Genomic DNA, 12,542 nt, shown 5'->3' on the forward strand with positions numbered 1-12,542 from the left:
CTTTCTCAACCAATGTCACCAAAACTGACTATTTGATTCATTGGTGTTTGTGGGATTTTACTGTGCACAACTTACCTGTCATGTTTACCTCGATTAATATCAGTAACTTTGACTTGAGTGGAGTACATGAGGCAGATGAAGCATTCCATCCTTTTCTAGCCACAGCAACGTTCCCATGTTGCTGAACTGGCTGAAAATCATTACTGACAATCTGGTACAATTTCATTTGGATTGCCCCCTTCTATGTCTGTTAGAGGCCAATAGTGCAACTGGATGGGTAGGCTGCAGTGGCATGGACATGACAGCTTAGCTGTCTCTTGAAGCTGGTGGATAAATCTGGAGGCTGCTTGGAACTTTTTCTTACTTCCATATTTAGCGTAAAATCCCAACAATGGATGGCTAGGTTTTGAAGATTTCGGGTATGGAAGGCAGGCAATTTCACTTCTTGACAGTCTTTCAGATGACAATCTTCATAACCATTTAGAAGGGAGATGATGGCCTAGTCGTGTTATCGCTAGACTATTAATCCTGAAACCCAAGTAATGTTATAGGGACCTGAGTTTGAATCCCATGGTGGTTGGTAGAATTAAATTCAATAAAAAATCTGGGCCTAAAAGTCCAATGGTGACCATGAAACCATTGTTGATTGTTCGAAAAATCATTCATGTTCTTAAATGTCCTTTCCCTTAGGGAAGGAAACTGCTATCCTTATGTGGTCTGGAAAGACATAGCAGGTCAGGCAGCATCTGTGTAGCAGGAGAGTCAATGTTTTGAGCATAAGCTCTTCATCAGGAATGTGGGGAGGGCCCAAGGGGACTGAGAGATAAATGGGAGGCGTGTGGGGCTGGGGGGACATTAGCTAGGAATGCGAGAGCTAGATGAAGGTGGGGGTGATGGTGATAGGTCAAAGTGGAGGATGGGGCAGATAGGTGGGAAGGAAGATGGACAGGCAGGACAAGTCAAGAGAGTAGTGCCGAGTTGGAAGGTTGGATCTAAGATAAGGTGGGGGATAGGGAGATGAGGAAACTGGTGAAATCGACATTGATTCCATGTGGTTGGAAGGTCCCAAGGCAGAAGATGAGGTTTTCTTCTTCCAGTTATCGGGTGGCTCAGATTTGGCAGTTGAGGAGGCCCGTGACTTACATGTCCTTGGCCAAGTGGGAGGGGCTGTTGAAGTGGTCCACCACGGAGCAGTGAGGTTGTTTAGTGCACGTGTCCTGGAGATGTTCTCTGAAACGTTATGCAAGTTGGTGTCCTGTCTTCCCAATGTAGAGGAGACCACATTGAGAGCAACAGACACAGTACATGAGGTGTTTGGAGGTGCAGGAAAATCTCTGCTGGATGTGGAAGGACCTTTTGGGGCCTTGGTTAGAGGTTTCAGAGAACATCTCCAAGATACATGCATGCACGCACACCTACACAATATCAGCAAGCATATTTCCCATCATTTTATTTTTTGTTTTCTTGGTGGCTAAAGTGAGTCGCATTCTCTTCACCTGATTGTTGATTGAATTAATGAGCTTTTGCAGTCATGTTTTGCTGTCTGACAGGTGTAAAGTGGGTGGAATCTCATAGGAGCCAGACTGATGTGTGAGGCGTGTGGCAGAATAGAGTGAGAAATATGGTGCGACCTATCTTGACATCAAAAATATTTCACTCTATCTTTAAAGCATTTCACAAATGGCGTGGTGAGATTCTCAGGGGCACACACACCCAGCTCATGGACTCAACCAGGCTGCATCTCCAAGCTCTTTGCTTGCTCTCAATGCACTCGCCCACCCTGAGTCATAGCATCTCTGCTTTGAATTGGCTTATTTTGCCTTTTTATGCTTTGTTCACTCAGCCAGAGGTACCAGGCACATATCACTGCTGTTTTGTTGAGCCATTTAGTGTGAATCTAAAGTTTGTTGGGATTGTCAGCAGCCCTCAGTCAATTAAGGAGAATGACCTTCACTCAGAGATTCCTTGCGTAGTAAGCCTCTGATATCAACCTAGTCCCTGCTTGGGCTATCAGAGTGGGAATCCTCTGCTCTTAAGGAGTGAGAAGCCTAATGTCAGGCAGCCCAACATCTATCTTGACTCTTTCTGACTATTGTCAACTGTTTGCCTTCTGGAATGAGAGAGAGAGACAGATATTAGAGGAGATGAAATTGGTGCAGGAGGGGAGGTGACCCAAGTGAGTAAGGAGACAGGGCTGACAGACAGGTTAGGGTGAATGAGAGTACATGGGAAGATGTGGCAGGCAATAGTGAGAGCAGTAGAACATGAGCCTTGGTGAGAGGTGGGTATAGTAGCAGAGATAGAGTGAGTGTGATGAATCAGAAAAAGGTTGTTTCAGCTTACCTGGTGAAGTGGAGAAGGACATTGATCTGCTTCCTAAAGTACTGGACATTCCTCTACATGACTGATACTGCTTTAACCTGGATGGCAACCTTGAGGCAGACTGGCATGGTCTGATGTTGTGGCCTTCACTGCTGCTCCTCGGCACCATCCTGATCAAGCAGGTGTCTCAGAAGCCTGCCTGCAAAGCATGGTACTGTTTTCCCCCTGTCTGCTATGTTCATGGCAAATGTCAAGAGCTGTGCTGGACAGCTCAAGGCTCACAGTCCTTGTTTGGGGCACAATGAGCTTTTCAAGATGGAACAGGTGCAAGGGATGCCAATGAGTGTGAGTGTGTGATGAATTTATTTGTAATAAATAGTAATTCTTTCTGATAGCCTTGGAGTAAAAGATGGTTAAATTGAGCAATGTTGTGTACTTTTATAAAATCTTTACTTTTTGTGACGACTCTAGGAATAGTGGGATTTGATTTGCGGTGTGCTATGCCAGTGAGGTATGACATAGGGCAGTGATGTCTAACAACAACTACTCTTCAAAAATAATTTATTGCTTTGAAAGTGTTTAGGCTATCCTGAGGATGTGACTGTCACTACGTACCAGTAAGTTTTTTCTTTAATATGATGGAGTATCATTTCAGGAAAAAACAGTAACTTGTTGACGTTATTGGACAAAGTAGGTTAGGTCTTTGCCCTGACAACTTCAAGAATTAGATTCAACTTGCAGACATTAGACGACTGTCTGTGTGAAGTTTACACATTCTCTCTGTGTCTGCGTGGATTTCTTCCGGTTTCCTTCCACAATCCAAAGGTGTGCAGGTGAGGTGAATTGGCTATACTAAATTGCCTGCAGTGTTCAGGGATGTGTAGGTTAGGTGCATTAGTCAGGGATAAATGTAGAGTAATGGAGAATGAGTTTGGGAGGGATACTCTTTGCAGGGTCGGTGTGGACTTCTTGGGCCAAAGGGTCTGTTTCCACACTGTAGGCATCCCAATTCTAATTCTAATTCTAAACAAAGCAGCAGAAATATTCAGGAAGTAATTTCTTCACTTAACCTCATTCAGAATGGCCATGGTGATGTATAGTTTGGGGAAGAAAAACATACTGCTGTAATAGGAAGTAATCTTTAAGACAGATTTAAGATACGTTGTTGGGTTGGGGTGGAAAGAGCCTCTGTACATCTCTTTCTCAGTATACATGATTACTAGAAATTCAAAGTGAAAAACATACTCTGATATCCAACCTCAATGCCACAACTTGTTTTTCAAAAATTGACTTTATTCATAAAGATATCTTTATATACATTTATTGTCACTAAAGCAGTCTGGTTCTGTACAAACAAACATTGGAGTTTCACTCTATCCAACAAACAAACCAAAGACATCTCTTACTTGTCCAAGACTACATTCACATGCATTTGAAGTATCCAATAACTAGATATACCCCCATATAATTGTGGCAGAAAGATCTGAAATAAAACATTCAACAAAATTCTTCCATTGAATTTTCCTATTTCCTTGGTTCTAAAATGTGACCCACGTGCCTTGATTAATATTAATTGTCGTTTTTCTATTAGATTTTTATTTACCATATACTGAAAGAAAATTAACAAGTGAAAACTAAATATTTGGCTCCTACATTGATATTTGAATGTGCAATGTGTCCAATACCATTATCAATAATGTAAAATAATTTATATTTTCCTGGGTCTACTGTTCTTGAACAAGTATTGAATTGATTAAAGCATAAACAGACATTTATATGCAGTGTTACTGTTCACTGGTTAAGTGATTTGTAGCAAAGATTGAAATGATTATGATTTTACAAAAAGCAAAGAATAAAATAGGAACATTTTAACCCCTTGCAAGGAAAAGTGAGATTAGTATTTGCGTCTGAACTTTCCTTACTGAAATTTCTGTTTTCCTAGTATTTGTCTTTCCATTATTATTAGATAAGAAATAAAGATAAATTGCAAGTTTGTGGGCAGTTCTACTCCTCCCTAATATGATTGTGTATCTGACATCACTTTATATTACAATGGTCAAGTATGAATATTCTGTAGATGGAAAATATGGTACATATACTTTTGGAGTGAATAACACAATGCCATACTGTGAGACATTAGTGCAAGCACAGTGAATGACCACCAAAAGCATGCAGGGCAGATCATGATGCCAATCAGCACACACGGTATTGATTTGATGTGAGTACTTGGAGCTCAATATGCTGGCTAATGCTATCTCTCAACCTGGCACAACTGAACATCCATTCAACAGATTAATAACCCGAGCAGCACAATTTAAAAGAATCACCGTCTATCTACAATTTTATTGTTGGTTGATTTCTTCTAGTTGTTACTATGGCTCAGTAACTGGTTGTTGCTTTCCTTAGCTGTTTAAAGTTGTAAAATTCACAGGCAGTGATGAGGGAGATACTGATTGATATTCAAAGTTTGGGAGAAGATTTGTAGCTCGGGTGCTCGTTGTTGTGGTTCTGTTCGCCAAGCTGGGAATTTGTCTTGCAAACGTTTCGTCCCCTGTCTAGGTGACATCCTCAGTGCTTGGGAGCCTCCTGTGAAGCGCTTCTGTGCTGTTTTCTCCGGCATTTATAGTGGCCTGTCTCTGCCGCTTCCGGTTGTCAGTTCGAGCTGTCTGCTGTAGTGGCTGGTATATTGGGTCCAGGTCGATGTGTTTGTTGATAGAGTCTGTGGATGAGTGCCATGCCTCTAGGAATTCCCTGGCTGTTCTCTGTTTGGCTTGCCCTATAATGGTAATGTTGTCCCAGTCGAATTCATGTTGCTTGTCGTCTGTGTGTGTGGCTACTAAGCATAGCTGGTCGTGTCGTTTCGTGGCTAGTTGGTGTTCGTGTATACGGATCGTTAACGGATCTTCCTGTTTGTCCGATGTAGTGTTTTGTGCAGTCCTTGCATGGGATTTTGTACACTACACTAGTTTTGCAAAACTGACAACCGGAAGCGGCAGAGACAGGCCACTATAAATGCCGGAGAAAACAGCACAGAAGCGCTTCACAGGAGGCTCCCAAGCACTGAGGATGTCACCTAGACAGGGGACGAAACGTTTGCAAGACAAATTCCCAGCTTGGCGAACAGAACCACAACATACTGATTGATATTTTTGCTGACTTTGAGACTTCTGTATAAATCAGCTATTCCCAGACTTGGGTGAACTAGTAGCCCTTCAGCGTGGAATAATGCCCAAATTGGAGAATAAACGGGGCCATGTAAATCAGGACAGGTCACTTTAACGGAAGCAGAAGGAGGGGTGAAGAGTTCTCATCGAAAGGGGTTTATCCACTGCAAATGTTTAGGAAACAATTTTAACTGAACCTTAGCAAGGAATACATGTGAAAAAATTCCATTTCGTAAGGATGTTTTCACTAAAATTTACGACTGGCTGCAGCCAAAACCATTACCTTACAGCAGGCAAGGATCACGTTGCTAGTTGCTGTGACAGTGATCATTATGATAAACCTCTCTGCATTTAGCTCCTTCCAGATTAGAGTGGGCGTATTTGCAACATTTTGCAATTTGCTGTCTATTATTGCGAAGGAATATCACTGAGCCCCTCTTCATTGAGATGTAATTACTTTTTTTTATCTTTTTGAGAGCAGCTGCAGATTGAGTGAGTGAGGGGTGTATTAGGATTGCAGGTGTAGGGCGTATTGACTGCATATATCACCTCTGCCCTCTATTGGAACCTAAAGGGATTCCATTCATTCAACATCCAAACAGGCTGTGGCCATAGACAGCAGATCATGCAGGACAGTGTCTAGTATCTTGGCAACAGTCAGATTAAATATTTCTGAACCAGAGACCTTTTATGTGTGAGGTGAATGTGAAATCCACTACTGTATAGAAACACAGCTGTCATGCTACCTTCAGTCTGCAGCAAGTCACTGTGCTGCCCCAAAACAACCAAAAAGCTGACTACAGGTGGTGAGGTATCTGCTGCTGACATGACTCATATTGACTGTGCACTTGAATGCAAAAAATACCATGCTGCTATATAAAATGTGATTGAACAGACCACTGGCATATTGAAACAACATATCTGTTGCTTGGATAGCTTTCATTGAGCCCTACAGTACTTGGCAGCGCAAGTGCTAAGTTGGCTGCATACTGCAGAACTTTGAAATCATGACAGTTTTTGTCACCAGCTTGAACAACAAAGAGGAGGCGAGACATGCACTGGTGATGAGAAAGTAAAGAAAGGGAGACGCACCCTGTCAAACTTCTTCTGCACAGGTTTTCAATAAAGAACTAAACTGAGTGTGATACCAAGAACCTCAATCCCACATTCACCAACACACCAAAAGTCCTCCAACACATTGCTTTCACTCTCTCACTGACCACAGTGCCAGCTTGACCAGAATGTAAAAATGTAAGTCATGATGAAATAAATATTCCAAATAAAATTTGTAAAGCAAAGCTTGCTAATCTACAAGCAAAAACCAAGGAATCACCTCTCGTTCCATCAGTAGCCATCTTCGCTGTGCCTTTGTTTATCCTAGTACTGTGATGATTTCGAGACGCCGGTGTTGGACTGATACGTACAAAGTTAAAAATCACACAATACCAGGTTATGGTCCAACAGGTTTATTTGGCAGCACTAGCTTTCAGAGTGCTGATCCTTCATCAGGTTGTGACAACCACCTGATGAAGGAGCGGCACTCCAAAAGCCAGTGCTTCCAAATAAACCTGTTGGACTATAGCCTGGTGTTGTGTGATTTTTAACCAAGTACTGCGAGGCAGCATTAGACCAGTTGCTGGAGCATGGCTGACAGAATGCTGTTGAATTTCAGTGGAGGAGACAGCAGATGCCTTTGCTTAATCACCTCTGGGTCGACAAGATCACACTGCATACTGCACCTGCTCACTATATATAGCATCTGTCTAGGCTAGCTTGATGACAGCCAGCAGCAAGGATACTGGCACAGTTGCAGTGGTGAGAGGATTAATGCTGTTTTCATTGTTAAAGAACCCCAAATTCACACTGCAAGAAGCCACTGCCACTCAATGGCCTGGCCGCTGCTACCCACTGGTTTGTCACCTCTGCTGTCTTAGTAATTTGTTTGAGGGTAGATTGCTGGTATACGGGAATAGCACAAACCTTCTTTCCACAATCCTCAGCCATAGTGCAAGCAGTCCAAGTTTACTTGGGAGTAACCTGAGATTCCACTGTAGCACTCAAACATTGCTTGTCTGCTGCTCATGCTGCAGTGGAGGCTGTGACATTTGCCATAAGATGTAGCATCATGGTTGAGTTACAATAGTATGAACAGAGCTGATCACCACTTCTAGGCTAGAAATGATGCTTTCCAAGCTTTGAATATAGCCCTGTGACTAACTGGTACTGGAGTACTTTGCTAATTTTTTGATTTGATTTGATTTATTATTGTCACTTGTACGTGAAATAACTCCACAAAGGCTAGTATCCTGTCACCAAGTCACCTTTTATTTACAGGTGGAGAGTCTTTGATCCTGATCCAGCTTCCTGAAAGCAAGTTGTCAGAGTGAGCAGAAGCTCTGACACTCCTGGTTATATTTCTTTTAGGGTGAAGTTTAGCTTTATTCATTGGCTGTTATGGGAAGAAAAACAAACAAACAAAAAACAGATATATAACAGTTGTGAGTGTAGATCTCCATGGGTCCTACTTAATAAAGATAATTCTCCCTGGATCCCTCCATCTTTCCTCCTTTGAAATCCACCTTAAAGCTTAGTTCTTTGACCAGGTTTTCAGTATCCAACTTAATGTTTTAGTTTGGTGTCTATATTTGCATGATTGCACACTTGAGGCACCTTATGACATTTTGCTATGTCACAGGCACAATATAAATAGCAGCTGTTGCTCATATTTCCTAATTAGATGTAATTAATTCCAGTGATATATGTAACCAATTTAATTCTATTAACCAAGTTACTTTAAAATTGATGAACCGATGTATTAAAGTAACAAAGTAACTCATTTAGGACAGCCCCAATCAGAGAACTCATACTCTGAAGTCCACCTGGCTGACCTTGTTAGCCTTATATAGTGATATAGTGAAAATCATGCCTTATATAAATACAACAGGGTAATAGAACAGAATGCAGAATATAATGTTACAGCTACAGAAAAGATGCAGAAAAGTATCAATTCTAATGCGAGAGGTCTGTTCATAAATCCAATAACAGCAGGGAAGAAGCTGTTCTTGAATTGGTTGGGATGTGTTTTCAAACTTTTGTATCTTCTGCCTGATGGAAGGGGGTGGAAGAGTGTATAATTGGGGTTAGAGGAATTTCTGATTATGTCCGCTGCTTTCCTGAGGCAGAGAGAAATATAGGTGGAGTCATTGGAAGGAAAAAAACTTTTCTGAAGTTCTATGTTCTGAAGAAGGGTCACTGTATTCAAAATATTCACTCTGATTTTTCTCAACAGATGCTGCCAGACTTGCTGAGTTTTTACAGCAATTTCTGTTTTTGTCAATAGAACATAAGCTGGTTTGCACAATGGACACTGTTGGATTCACAACTCTGTAATTTCTTGCAGTCTTGGGCAGAGCAGTTGACGTACCACACTGTGATGCATCTGGATAGGACGCTTTCTATGGTGCATCTACAAAACTTAGTAAGAATCATTGTGGACATGCTGAATTTCCTTAATCTTCTGAAGAAGTAGAGGCATTGGTTTGCTTTCTTGACCATAGGTTTGATCGGCCAGGATAGATTATTGATGATATTTGCTCCTAGGAACTTGAAGTTCTTGAATATCTCCACCTCAGCACCATTGATACAGACAGGGACGTGTATTGCACTCCACTTCCTGAAGTTGATGACCAGCTCCTTCATTTTGCTGATAGTGAGGGAGAGATTGTTGTCTTTATACCAGACCACAAAGCTTTCTACCTCTTTCCTGTACTCTATCTTGTCACTGTTTGAGATCTGACCCACCATGGTGGTGCCATTAGCAAAGTTGAAAATGGAGTTGGAGCTGAATTTGTCCACACAGTTCTGAGTGTATAAGAGTATAGTAAGGGGCTGAGTATGCAGTCTTGAAGAGCACTGGTTTTGAGGATTATTGCCAAAGAGGTGTTGTTGCCTATCCTTACTGATTGCAGTCTGCAGGTCAGGAAGCTGATGATCAAGTTGCAGAGCGGGAGTAGAGTCCTAGGTCTTGGAGTTTGGAGATGGGTTTGGTTGGAAATGTGTTGAAAGCAGAACTAAAGTCAGTAGTAGGTGTCTGACATAGGTGTCTTATTATCTAGATTTTCCAGCGATGAGTGTATGGCCAGGGAGATGGCATCTGTCATGGGCCTATTGTGACAATAGGTGAATTGTAGTGGATCAAGGCAATCTGGGAGGCTGGAGTTGATGTGTGCCATTACTAATCTCTCAAAGGCCTTTCCAGATGTAAGAGCCAATGGGCAGGAATTATTGAAGCACATTGCCTGATTTTCTTTTTGCACCAGGATGACAGTGGTTTTTTTGAAGCAGGTGGAAACCTCACATCGTAGTAAGGAGAGCTTAATGATGTCTGCAAGTACTCCCACTAGCTCATCCATGCCGGATCTAATGCATAGCTGTGGTCTCCATCTGGGATAGTTGCTTACCATGGATTCACACTCAAGGAGAGGTGTCTGTGGTGGTGACTGTGACTACAGGTGCACCCGAGGCTGGCGGGGCAGGTGATATCGTTTCACTGACTTTCTATTCAAAATGAGCATAGAATGCATTGAGCCTATCAGGAAGGGACACATTGTCATTGATTCTATTTGATTTTGCTTTGTAACCCATTGAGATTGACCACAGGTTTCCTGTCAAGCTTCATAATAACATTTTATTGTGCATATCCATCAGTGTTCCTCTGTAGGTTGTGGCACCAAATATTTCTGTATCCTGTGTACTGAGTCTGTAGAGTTTCAGAAGATGTTCTTTCAGTGATGGTCAGTAAAGTAGGTTCACTGACCTGAGGGAAGACATCATCTAAGTATAGATGACAATGGTGACCAGAGCCATAGAATTGGAGAAAAATGTAAAGAAGCACTTGAATCGAAACAGAAGAATATTACATGTGAAGAAAATGGTCAGCAATCTACTCAACCACAGAAGTGGAGGAAAGACTTGAAGAGCAGCCCATCTACAACATAATGCTGTAAGTGAAGAAATTCAAGGCTTACCTAGGCATCAGATAGTGAAGTGGGAATGCTGACACAAAGCTGACCAAACACAGGGCAAGCCATAGCAGGAAACTCAACAAACTGCCAAAAAATTCAATTTGGCCCTGAGAGTGACACATTACAGTAGATTGAGGATTTTTCAGAGATCTGGAAGAAAATGAAAAACAGACCATTATAGTCTGTAAATCTCCATGCATCTCTCTAGGGGCTGAGGAATGAGAGAGATTATTCCTGGTGAACATAACTGACCTATTAATTGCTTTTGGCTCCCTGATTTTGCAAACCTGCAAGACGATCTCTAGCATGCAGATACTATGGTCGATGGCAAAAATACTATTTTTAAGTTAGATGCAGAGACCCCATCCCTAGGACTGCAGGAAGATAATGCAGAACTGTCATTTCTTCCATTTCGCTTAATTCTCTCATGACAGCTACTGTAAATATGGAAAGGTACCAGAGATAAAGGTGAATAGCTACGATATGGCATTCTAGATTTTAGTTTGCTCTTTAAGACAGAGAATGAATCCACTACTCATATTGTTCATCTGGTGCAGGCAGAAGTCTTGACCTTCCTGCACTTATGGATTCAGACTGTCCCTTTTGTTGATGAAGGTAACAAAGTATTTCAATTCTATGTTTATTCTCCGAACCTATCAATAACATGAAACAGTGTTGCAGCAACCACATTTACATAAAGAAATTCACTGGTAAGGGCAGCAACTATAGGGAAGTGGAAAGACACTGGCATCCTGAAATCTCATCTGCTGTCAGCTGTACGCCTACATCTGTTGGAGATGAACAGGACCTTGGCAAAGTTGCAAACAGCTCAGCTGAACGCAAAGGACATGCCAGTGTTGAAACTTAATGCAGTAAACAGTCACAAATGGTAGACAGTCTGACAATTAAGAGACTGGCAGCTGCAATGAAGCTTATGATAGTTCAGTCAAATAAAGCTTCAACATTTTCTGAAGCCAAAGAACTGGACGCAATATTTGAGAAGTCTGTTTAACACAAAGCTTTTAGCTTGATCACCATTCACAAACTAGCCAATTATGAAATAATAGTACAGCAAATGGGAAGAACCCTCATTCAAAGTCCATTTTTAATAACAACTAGATTACGTGGTCAGTTGAACTCCCTCCTTAGCCAACACATTGCCCAATATGGTGGAGTTTATTGGTTCGGTCTGCACCTACCTAAGAGAGATTGTGTCTGAATGTTCCCGAGGAGCTCTTGTGACCAGCCATTCACACTTATTTAAGTTGGTAGCCCTTGCAGAGTACTTTCAGACAGCAAAACCCCTTTCTGACATTAATGTTGCAAATTACAAAGCGATGTAAATATTCAGTCATTTTGAAAGCTGCTGTTTTGGTCATTTAAAATACTGATGAAGTTTTTAAAAACAACTTATCTTGTGGTTCAACCCACTTAGTAAGTAAAGTCATTTTTGATGTGTAACATGGTTTTATAACTGGACTCAGGGAAGCCAAAGAAAGGATAGTAATGAACCATGTGAAGGTAAGAGAAGGATTGAAATTGGAAGCAAATAGATGACATTTTACACTTCAGGGTAATTGCAGGAAATGGCACTGAAACAGTATTCAGTGCATGAAATGAAGCAGTGAGGGAATTTAAGTTAAACTGTAACACATAAGTTCAACATTTCCCGCAAAAGGCAAGAATGGCTAGGACCAATGCAAGTAGCCAGAGGAACATACTTGATTTGAATGGAGAGTGTGGAGATGAAAGAGAAAGTCTTAGGTCATAAGAATATTGGCCAGGTGGAAGAGGGGCTTGCAGGATACAGACCAGTTAGGCCGCAGTTCAAGGAAGAATTGGAGAACGATCTTAGTGGGAGATGCAAGTGTGGAAGAGTCGGCTGGCCAGGGTGAAGAAGACACGGTAAGGCCAAGAATACTGGAAATGGCTGAAGTGGTGAAATGGTGGAGCAAAGATGTTGGTGGAAAGAGACTGGACAAGGAGGTATTAAAAAAAAAGAAAAGCATTTAAAAGATACAAGTTAGTTAGG

General features: G+C 41.6%; 1 protein-coding gene across 1 annotated transcript in view; it reads left to right on the forward strand.

Moving 5' to 3' along the window:
* Nucleotides 1-12,542, forward strand: part of kcnq1.2 (potassium voltage-gated channel, KQT-like subfamily, member 1.2) — a 567,343-nt gene that overhangs the window by 142,923 nt on the left and 411,878 nt on the right. The window lies entirely within an intron of this gene.

This window comes from Chiloscyllium punctatum, chromosome 32 (assembly GCF_047496795.1).
Source record: "Chiloscyllium punctatum isolate Juve2018m chromosome 32, sChiPun1.3, whole genome shotgun sequence".
Classification (NCBI taxonomy): domain Eukaryota; kingdom Metazoa; phylum Chordata; class Chondrichthyes; order Orectolobiformes; family Hemiscylliidae; genus Chiloscyllium; species Chiloscyllium punctatum.